The sequence below is a fragment of the Syzygium oleosum genome, unplaced genomic scaffold (assembly GCF_021117445.2).
Source record: "Syzygium oleosum isolate NSW1041296 unplaced genomic scaffold, Sole_v2.1 Sole_v2.28, whole genome shotgun sequence".
Lineage (NCBI taxonomy): Eukaryota > Viridiplantae > Streptophyta > Magnoliopsida > Myrtales > Myrtaceae > Syzygium > Syzygium oleosum.
This window is the reverse complement of record NW_026607512.1, coordinates 2,689,340-2,700,307: the sequence shown is the minus strand read 5'-3', so window position 1 is coordinate 2,700,307 and position 10,968 is coordinate 2,689,340.

Here is a 10,968-nt window from a genome sequence, read left to right as displayed (position 1 = left end):
TGTATCAATCTTTTTGTGGTAACTTTAGATGAATCCTTGTGGAAGCTCGAAGCATCCCAAAGTGAAGAAGAGCATTCATTTCTCTACCCAAACACTTATATCCTTTGCTTAGCCAAGTTGAGCCTAACTATTCATTTCTAAAGCCCGAGTGGTGATTATCTCCCTATATTGGGGCAAAGCACGTGATTTACCAAAACAATTGGTACTCATGAGACAATGTGGAAAACATCTCGAAAGTCCTAAAAGCTCAAAAAAAAATCAAAATCAAAAATCAAAAGAGCACAAGTCAAATGAAAACTAGAGGGCATGAAAAAGCAGTGTGCCTGGTAAAAGCAAGGCCAATGCCCATTGAAAAAGAGCAGAGAAGAAGTAGCATCAAGAGAAAAATTCTTACGCGAGGAAAAAATGTCAAAAGCAAAATGCTTGCATGAAAAGAAAATCATTGCAAATGCAAAAGTTATTAGAGCAAAGAGCAAACCTCTTGTATTGAAATAATTGGCCAATGGACTTTCGAGACAAATTAAATTTCAGAGTCAAGTATATTCAAAAAGATCGGATGATATGGTAATGATGCCATGATAACCACCAACTCTTAAATCCCTTTTGAAAAAAAAAATTCTGAACCTTTCGAGCCTTTAGCCGAACCAACATTACAACCATTTTCCGAAGTCTCTTCTGATTGGGATGATTCAAGTGAAAATAAGGACTTCTCAAAGAAGCTACCACTTGAAGAAGTGAAGGCAAGGTTGTCTCACCTTATCTCAAGGTTTCTTCACTTGTAAACCCGGCGAAGATGATCGATGATTATTTCATTTCTTAGCCGCTGATGCTTATCCTTTGTTAAAACCATGACCAAGCCCGCATTATAGTCCTTATAAAAGACCTCATGGATTGGTCAATGTGTACTTATTGCGAATGATTCTCTAAACCTTCGACACTGGTAATGAAAGGTATATTGAGTGATCAAATCTATTTCCTACATCAATGGATGGGATCAAATATCCTTCTTGAGAGTATCTGAGAAGCCCTTTTTGACTAAGGAGTTCTCATTTTGGCATACTTAATATACCCTTTTCACTAGTCAAGGTCATTTGACAAAGATTTTTCTCTTAAACGAATTTGAGAATTGATGACATCTTTCAAGCCTGATGGCAGTTTTATAATATTGAATGATGTTCAATGTTCCAAACAATTGAAATTTGATTGATTTGCTCATGCAATCAATGTTTTCTTATTGATAATAATCTTTTGATGTCGTCCTTCGTGACATTTGAATGATATTGATCTCGCTTGGTATGTTTTTGATACTAAGGTATATGTTATAACGCATTTCGTCACATGTGCAGATGCCTTATCGAAATTTCTTCAATGTTTGACAGTTACGGTAAGTTTTAACGGTTCAGAATTATTTTACATGAGGCACGTCTCTCTACGTGAAAACCTAATTTTTCAAATGGTTCCGGGTTTTTCCTTAAACCCTGATTTCAAAAGGTTCCGGGTTTTTCCTTAAACCCTGATTTCAAAAGGTTCCGGGTTTTTCCTTAAACCCTGATTTCAAACGGTTCCGGGTCTTTCCTTAAACCCTGATTTTTCAAATGGTTCCGAGTTTTTCCTTAAACCCTGATTTCAAAAGGTTCCGGGTTTTTCCTTAAACCCTGATTTTTCAAATGGTTCCGAGTTTTTCCTTAAACCCTGATTTCAAAAGGTTCCGGGTTTTTCCTTAAACCCTGATTTTTCCAATGGTTCCGGGTTTTTCCTTAAACCCTGATTTCAAAAAGGTTCCGGGTTTTTCCTTAAACCCTGATTTTTCCAATGGTTCCGGGTCTTCCTTAAACCCTGATTTCAAAACGGTTCCGGGTTTTTCCTTAAACCCTGATTTTTCCAAAGGTTCCGGGTTTTTCCTTAAACCCTGATTTCAAATGGTTCCGGGTCTTTCCTTAAACCCTGATTTTTCAAATGGTTCCGGGTTTTTCCTTAAACCCTGATTTCAAAAGGTTCCGGGTCTTTCCTTAAACCCTGATTTTTCAAATGGTTCCGGGTTTTTCCTTAAACCCTGATTTCAAAAGGTTCCGGGTTTTTCCTTAAACCCTGATTTTTCAAATGGTTCCGGGTTTTTCCCTTAAACCCTGATTTCAAAAGGTTCCGGGTTTTTCCTTAAACCCTGATTTCAAAAGGTTCCGGGTTTTTCCTTAAATCCTGATTTTTCCAATGGTTCCGGGTCTTCCTTAAACCCTGATTTTTCAAATGGTTTCGGGTTTTTCCTTAAACCCTGATTTCAAAAGGTTCCGGGTTTTTCCTTAAACCCTGATTTTTCAAATGGTTCCGGGTTTTTCCTTAAACCCTGATTTCAAAATGATTTCGGGTTTTTTCCTTAAACCCTGATTTCAAACGGTTCCAGGTCTTTCCTTAAACCCTGATTTTTCAAATGGTTCCGGGTTTTTCCTTAAACCCTGATTTCAAAAGGTTCCGGGTTTTTCCTTAAACCCTGATTTCAAAAGGTTCCGGGTTTTTCCTTAAACCCTAATTTCAAAAGGTTCCGGGTTTTTCGTTAAACCCTGATTTTTCAAATGGTTCCGGATTTTTCCTTAAACCCTGATTTCAAAATGATTTCGGGTTTTTTCTTAAACTCTGATTTCAAAAGGTTCCGGATTTTTCCTTAAACCTTGATTTTTCAACGTCAAGTCCATATGAATCTTCATTATATGTCAACAGTTTTCGGGTGTCACCTTATCTTTGAAAAGAACCTCTTCGAGCTTCCTTTCAAAGAGGGGCAGCTGTTGACACCTTGAAAAAAAAAAAAACTCTTGACCTACCAAGACCGATTGGGCCTAATATGAGCATTCGGCCCACTGCGCGTTTGGCTTATCTTTCTTTCCTCGTTTGGGCCGAATTCGACCCCCTCTTCTCTTTTCTTTATTTTTGTCTTTAAGCCCAGTTTATTTCCTTTGAGCCCATTTCTTTTTACCCCCAATCTCACGCCTGTGATCCCTTTTGCTTGCTCACACTTGTGAGCAGAAGATGGTGACGAACAGAGGGTGCATCTGTGATTGAGAATGGCGGTGACGAAACAAACATGTGACGGAAGCATATCCAGGTAAGGTTCTAGATGCTTGCTGAGCTGTAGAAGTCGTTATCAGAAAAACGGAATGCACGGTGGAGGCGCGGGAAGATATATACTCACTCGACTGAAGGGAGGAAGAGAAGGGTAAAAAATCGTCGGGGAAGAAGGGTCTTGGAGAAGAGAGCGTTCGGTTCTTCTACTCGCGTAGAAGAATTCCGGCAAATCTCTTCCCCTTCTTCCATCGTTTGTTCACCATCGTCGGAGAACTCTTGCAGCTGCTACCCTACCTTGTGATCCATCTCTTCCCTTCCTTGGATTCGGAATCCGTAACCTCCAAGTTGTTCGTCGCTTCGGACGTACGAGGCATTCTTGTTCGTCGTTTCTTCGCCGTGCCGGAAGACGCCAAGTTCTGTTGCGGTCCCGTTCGTAGACTACCGTGAAGGCGTTGTCCACGAACCAGGTAAACCTTCTGCTTACAATGATTTGTTTCTCTGTTACACTGAGGCATAGAACGCCGAATTGAATGAATGATTTCTGGTCAAAATCATGTGAAACTGAAGCGGATTTGTGGAATATATTGGTGATTCAGAACTTTATATATTGTGTTTACGCTGAAAATCGTTCGAAAATTAAGTCGGAAAATCGTTTCTGAAGTTGCATATCATATGTTCGACAAAATGCTTGAAAGAAGAACCGAATTGATTTTTGTGGAATCAACGCATGGAACTCGTCCTTTGTGCTTGATTAGGTCCTAGTTTGATGAATCAATACTGAATCTGTGTTTTTCCTTCATTTTGTGGCATATTCATCATTTTTCCGAGTCGGCCATTGATGGAACCTTCGACGGAGATTCATTCCACTGTTGCCGGAGCGATGCCTGCGGTTAGAGGCCGCTTCAGTTAGTCCATCTCTCACGATTTGATTTGCATATATATCTCCTACGTGCGATTGAGTCTCAGTTTACGTGATTTTTGAGTTTGAGAATTTCTCGCCGGAGTTAGTCCGACGATGTAGAAACCGTCGGCCAACTAGTGGCCGGTGGTTATTGGTTGGCCGTGGTTATTGACGTTGACGATTGAAGTTTGAGGCCGACGGTGTTATGGAGTTAACCGGAATAATTGTTCTCAGTGAAGGCGTGAGGGAAGTGAGCTTTCGGTGAAGAAGACATCGATGGAGAAGACGATGCAGAGGGGAAGGCCAAAAGGAAATAAAAAAAATAGAAAAATAAAAAAAAAGAAATAAAAAAATTAGAAATAAAAAAGAAGTAAAAAGAGTTGATTATAATGGAGACCGAGTCACGTTCTGATTTAGGCGGAGCAAAAGTGTAAAGGGCCGTCTGTCAAGTCAATTGAATGGGCTGAATTGGAATTGGGCCTAGGTTGATAAAAACTGAAATTTGATAGTTTGAGCCTTATTCCTATTGGGCCCAAGAACTTGCCCGAATTGACCAAGCCCGGACCATCAGGGTTCAGGTCGGACTAATGAATCAAACCGGGTTCTTAAACCCGGTATGAAATCCATTTCCCAATAAAAAATAAAAATAAAAATAAAAATAATAAAAAATCAGAAAATTAAAAAATAAAAATAAAAAATGTGTGAGAAAAGCTAAAAAAAAATTAGAATTCACTTAGTTTAGGGCTTTTAATAAACACTTTAGGTTTGAATAAAATTTGTACCCAAAATTGCATAAGCCTTTAGGGCTTTACCTTAGGGATTCTTTATTGTTTTTTTTAGAGACGATGCTAGGCCGCTGTTTGTGCACTTTCGTTTTGATTTCATTTGATTGTGTACTTTAAATTCATTGATTGTTGTTTTCCCCTTTTAGAATGGTTAAGATGAAAATTCAAAATTCTCGATTAGTAAAGACTGCCGTGATATTTTGGTTAGCAAATAGTCGAGTTTAGGTACCGAAAGGGCATTAGTTGAAAAACTAGTGTAATCAAGTCTCCGATCCCTAAGAATCTCTGGTTGCGTGTGTTTTCGAGATAACACTCCCGTATCTCGATTAGGGTTTCTAGCCGACCTTTAATCGTGGCTAGTGGCGACTCCTATTGAACAAATAGATTTAAACAACCAATGTCACGCGAGATATGGACTTAGGGAGAGTCCAATAAAGTACCTCTAAACCTATTTCTCCCGAGGAGGCCTTCGAAGATTAGGTCGTGACATACCTCTCTCAAACTAAATTTGTCTTTAATCTTCCGAAAGGAAACGACCCACATCATGTATTGGGTCGGGTTCCTTTTTACGACTTGAATCAGATTGTACATTCAAGTAGAAGTGGGATGTTGATGCTGTTGCTGATAGTGACGGATCAAGAATGGGTATGCTGATATCTTCTTTTTCTTTTGTCTATTGATTTGCTCAATAAATTAATGCCCGAGTCATTGAACTTTCTTCTTGCATTTTTTGTGAGATCTTTTCGGGTCGTTGCCTCGTGTTCGTTCTGCCCAGTCTTTGAGTGGGTAAACAAATTTTCATTCTTTATATATATATATATATATATATATATATATATATCACTTTTTATATATTGCTGGACTTGCTTTTAAATGTATCCCGTGAGACCCCAAAAAAAAAAAACCCCCGAAACCCGACCCGACCCGTCGTTGTGGTTATATGCTGAACGGGTCTCGGGCCGGGTCAGTTCGGGTCAAGGACGTCACTCTTGGGTTTCAGGTCAGGTCGGGTATCATGAAAACTCGGCCCGACCCGACCCATTGACACCCCTAATCTTCACCTCCCGTCCTCTCTTTTGACTCCGACTCCGACTCTGATTCCGCTTAAAATATCAATGCCATTGAGCAATGAGAAAATAACATAAATGATTTCTAAATTTTAACTCGATATACAATGTGATTCCTAACCTTTTCATACATGTTCAAATTAGTCCTTGGACTATATAAAAAAAGTTATTTCATTAATTTGAATTCATGGACAACACTGAATATTTTCATGTAGTTCAGTGATTAGTTTGATCATATACAAAAGTACAGGAATCACATTGAAGAAATTTAAAGTTCGGGGACGAAATTGCACATTGAACAAATTAAAAGTTTATGGACCATATTGCATATTGAGTCAAAATTCAATGACTATTTATGTCATTATCCCTTGAGCAATTGTCATCTGCATTCGAAACACATAGACTGAAATGCGAATGATCCCGTTAGATTTTTACGAGTTCCGCGTGTGACCAATCGATCCAATAATCAGTCATAACGCATTTGATCGCCCAGTAAAATGAGAAGGAGAAAAGAAAAGGAAGAAAATTATTATTCATTCGGGTGGCATTTGTGGTTAATTTTTTGTTTTCATCGGCATTGAGTTTTGAGCATGATGTAGAAACCCAATACCTTTACCTAAAAAGATCGCAAATTTACTTATCGATATACCTAGAAAAGGTAGCGGAGAAAGATTACCCAACGAAGTGGGAAATGAACTCAAGAAATCACAATTCCCAATTGATAATACGTTTAAGGAAATAAGGTTTCTGATGGAAATAGGTATTTCTCTTTAGAAATTTGTGCCCCAGAGAGTTAATGATTTCTGATGTTCTGGAATCGAACCAAAAAGGTTGCTATTCAAACTGATGTCGAGGATTTCAATGTACACTAGCGAGGGTGATATGATATGGTCTTTTCTTCTTAATTTAAATTTTGTTTTTGTTATTATAGCACCTATGTCATGAGAGAGCTTGAGGAGATTGTAATGCCATAGCCTTTGCGGCGAGCAATTTTTATGGATCGGAACTCCGGGGCTTTTTTTTAGCCACTCCAAAGCTTTATGTGAAAGGACTAGTGGGGTGACTAAAGGCAAAATGTCAAATTTTTTTGGGCTCGCCAAGCCCAAATTGGAGCCCACTAACATATCTAGTCGGACTCATATTTGCTCAAAAGCCAATCCAACTGCGATATAATAACTACTTCACACCACATCAATTTTTCGATATAAGATTTTTTAGTATATCTCTTAACGTGAGTTGTGAACGTAAGCATTCTATTTGTATAACATCCAAATCTCACACAAGATGAAAAAAGGCTTTTATGAGCAATTCATAAAATAAGACCCTTGTGGGGGTACTCAAGTACTCTTATTGTCCATGTCGCATATGTATGTATGTATGTATAGTTGGAAATTTGAAATAATATAAGTAGCCTTTTTATTTTTACAAACCAAGACCCAATCGAGAGAGAAAATTTTCTACACCTAGATTCTCGTCTTGTTCTTTTTTTATAACCCGAGGCGTGGATGCATAGTTCCAACTACTTAGAGATCCAGAGAGTACCTTATTAGTTTCACCAACCGATTAAGTCTAAACCTTAGCTTGTGTATTTGGTCTGAATCAGGAGAATTTGTATGCAATTGATGGGATTTGAATAGATGGCTTCCAGCTTTTAAGTAGGAACTCCAAAAATTCCAACAACTACCCCAATTATGAGATTGTTAGATTCTTCTCTTATATGAATATAGGATATAACCTCTTTTCATTCATATGAAACGTCATACCTTATGATTGATCCAACGAACAGGAAAATGCAAACGGGAATGTAAGATATGTTCTCTTCCAAAGTTCAGATATAGCCCTTTAAGGTATCAGTAACCCCTCTGTGAACCGGTTGAGCCCCGATTTCGCATGAATGTAACACGAATCACACATTTTATCGAGCCCATCGTTCATTAAGATCTGAAATCGGCGGTGTGTACTCTAATTTTCCTCTCATTTAAACTCTTAAACATATGGCGAGGTTCTTTTGTTGGCACTTAATTTTTCATTGTTCCTCCGAGTTAGGTGCACAATTTCGGCATCAAAGGAGATAGATCTAAACATGCTGTCCCGAGAGACTTTGATACAAAATTGTATTCCCCATGTGACTCTTCTCACCAAAAACTCTCGTCAGCACATCCCTACCTACGAGTAAGTGCAGACCACCAGAAAGTCAGATCACAGCTTTGAGATAGAGCTCCCGGTCATGCTTTTAACCTTCTATATCTTTATTTTATAGATCAATTCTAGATCTCCCTTTGTCTTCACTTGAGTTTAGTCAAAGAACAAAAAAACAAAAACTTCTTAATGTTTCGCTCGTTGATAATTGTTTTGACATCTAAAACCATAAGTTGGAGATATCATTAGCTTGGACGTTCCCAAGCAAATTTCAACGGTGCCAGCTTTCAGATGGTTTTCATTGTAAAGTTACAATCAAATCATATGAACAAGATGGTAAACACCATTGGCGAGCAAGCTTGCGAAGCCGAAACTTGAGTCGGAATAGGCTTCATGATTAGCGGTGTCAGTTTTACACGTAATTGTTGACAGGGGAGTATCTGGGTGCATCGATATGCTGAGAGGCAAGAGTGGGTTAGGGAGTGCAGGGGATGGATGTTTACCCTGAGAGTGTATTTGTTTTGCAGAAAATGGATCATTTCTGAAAAATACTTTTCAGGAAATCATTTTCTAAGAAAACGGGTTTATTTTTCGGTATTCGGCTAAAACCTAAAAAAAACTTGAAAATTATTTTTAGCTGTTTGGTGAGGAAAATATAATGGTGAAAATGGTAAAAAAAAATTGGTATATTTTTAAATTATTTCAAATTATTCGTTATTTTTAAATTATTTTTATTAAGAAAAGAAAATACATTAATGTTTTCTTTCTTAGAAAGAAAAGAAAAAGAAAAAAAAGAAAAAAAGAAAGAAAAGAAAAAATATTAACAAATTCAAGATGAGTAATTCCGGAAAATGTTTTCACCTTCTTAGATTAGGAAATTCACTTTCCTAAATTTAAACATGATATTTGTGTTGATCGGAAAGCATTTTCCGTTGACCAAATCATTTTCGGAGAACGAAACGGATAAAAGTCTGGAAAACACTTTCCGGAAAAATACTTTCACCAAAACAAACGCACCCTTAGATTTCGTTTGTTTCGCGAAAAACAACTTCCAGGGAAAAGTTTTTCGGATCTTCCGACGTTCAGTTCACGAAAAATAAACTATTCAAGGAAAACACTTTCTCTCAATAGAAAAAAAAAACACATTCAAAAGTGGGGAAAATGATTTTCTCTTTTCCCTCCTCCTTCTTTCACATTTTAATTAATTTTATTTTTTTTTAATTATAATTATAATTTTTCTTTTTTCTATTTCTTCGGCCAATGACCAGCCACGGTGAAGGCGGCGACAGGCCACAGGCAAGCTCGAGCCTCGCAGATCGGCGACGCTTAGACCTCCCTAGAGGTTGGTGAACTAGCTCATTGCCAACTCACGAGTTGTGAGCTCGAGGCCTTTTTCCAGGTCTTTTTCAGATTTCCACATCAAACGGCGGAAAATATTTTCCGAGTCTTTTTCAGATTTCAGTCAAACATTGGAAAATTATGTCATTTTCCTAGAAAATGGCTTCTTAAAAGATATTTTCGAGAAACGTCACATTTTTCGCGAAACAAATAGAGGTTTAGGGTGTGTTTGTTTGGGGAAAACTTCGTGATAAAGGAAATTAATTTTCAGGAAAATGATTATTTTTCCTTTGTTTGGTGATATGTGACTGAAAACGATTTTTTATGTTTGAATCTTATTTGGCAAATGATTTCAATCTCACAAGTTTATCTCCCACAAATTTTTTTTTTTTGAATTTTTAGATAGCTTTTTATTTTCTTATTTTCTTTGTTTTTTTTTTCTTTTTTTCCTTTCCTTCTTCCTCCTTCGCCGGTCGTAGGGCCTTGGCGACGACTACGACAAGGCACTAGTGAGGGCCGACCAGGCCTGCCTTGGGCGAGGTCAAGCTCGCCAGGATATTACAAGGCTCAAGCTTGCTCAAGGTCGGCCAGCGCTTGTGGCCGGCCATTGCCAAGGCCTTGCGATCAGTGGAGGAAGAAGAAGGAAAAGAAAAAAAAAAAAGAAAAGAAAAGAAAAGAAAAGAAAAGAAAAAATAATATTAAAAATTCAAGATGAACAATTTCAGGAAGCGTTTTCACCTTTTTAAATTTAGGAATTCACTTTTCTAATTTTATGCATGAATATTTTTCTTGACCGGAAGTGTTTTTGGTCGACTAATCATTTTCGATGAACTAGACGAGTAAAAGTTTGGAAAATTAATTTTTAGAAGACACTTTGCCTCAAACAAACGCACCCTTAGTATGCAAAATATTTCAACAAGATTTGAATGCGTGGACGTGAGCATTAAATGAACTTAGAAAGCATATAAAGGTTAGATGTATGATAATGATATTGCATGATCTATCTAATCACGCCGAATATGATGCGAATTATGAAATTATAACAGAATAGTGTTTAGGATATCTCCGACGTTTCTTAAACTCAATGTGTAATCCGCACTTGAAATTACTTAGAATCGCCTAATTTTGATATCAGATTAGGTAAGAGGTAAATTGATGGTCGAAGCTAGTCACCTTGCTTTAATGGAGAACCTTGTCTAATTATTCGTTATATTAAATTCTTTTCGTTTAAATTGCTTTGAAAAAAGTTAATTTCCTCAAACTATGTCATTGACTCATTCATACATATTCACTTCTTAAATATATAAAAGTCCCGCAACTGATTTTAGTCAGTACATAGTTTTCTCTTTCAAGAATTAATTTTTCCAACTAATCAACAAGACACCTTGCACGACTTTAAGCAAATAAACTGGATTATCACTCCAGAAAATTGCATGATTATATTCCTTTGGTAAATTTAAGTTAACATTCTTTTCCTCGAACTTAAGGCACTTTTTTTCAATCCTGTCCTTAAACTTTTAAGGCGCGAATGATAATTATTCTGTTTCAGAAATCAATTTTTGATCAAAAAATATATTTTTCTTTTTCTATTTACTAGACGAGTTTTTGAGCAAAAATATGCGTTTGATAACAATACAGAATTTCTGTTCTCGAAATAGAAATTCGTTTGAAAACGATATAAAAT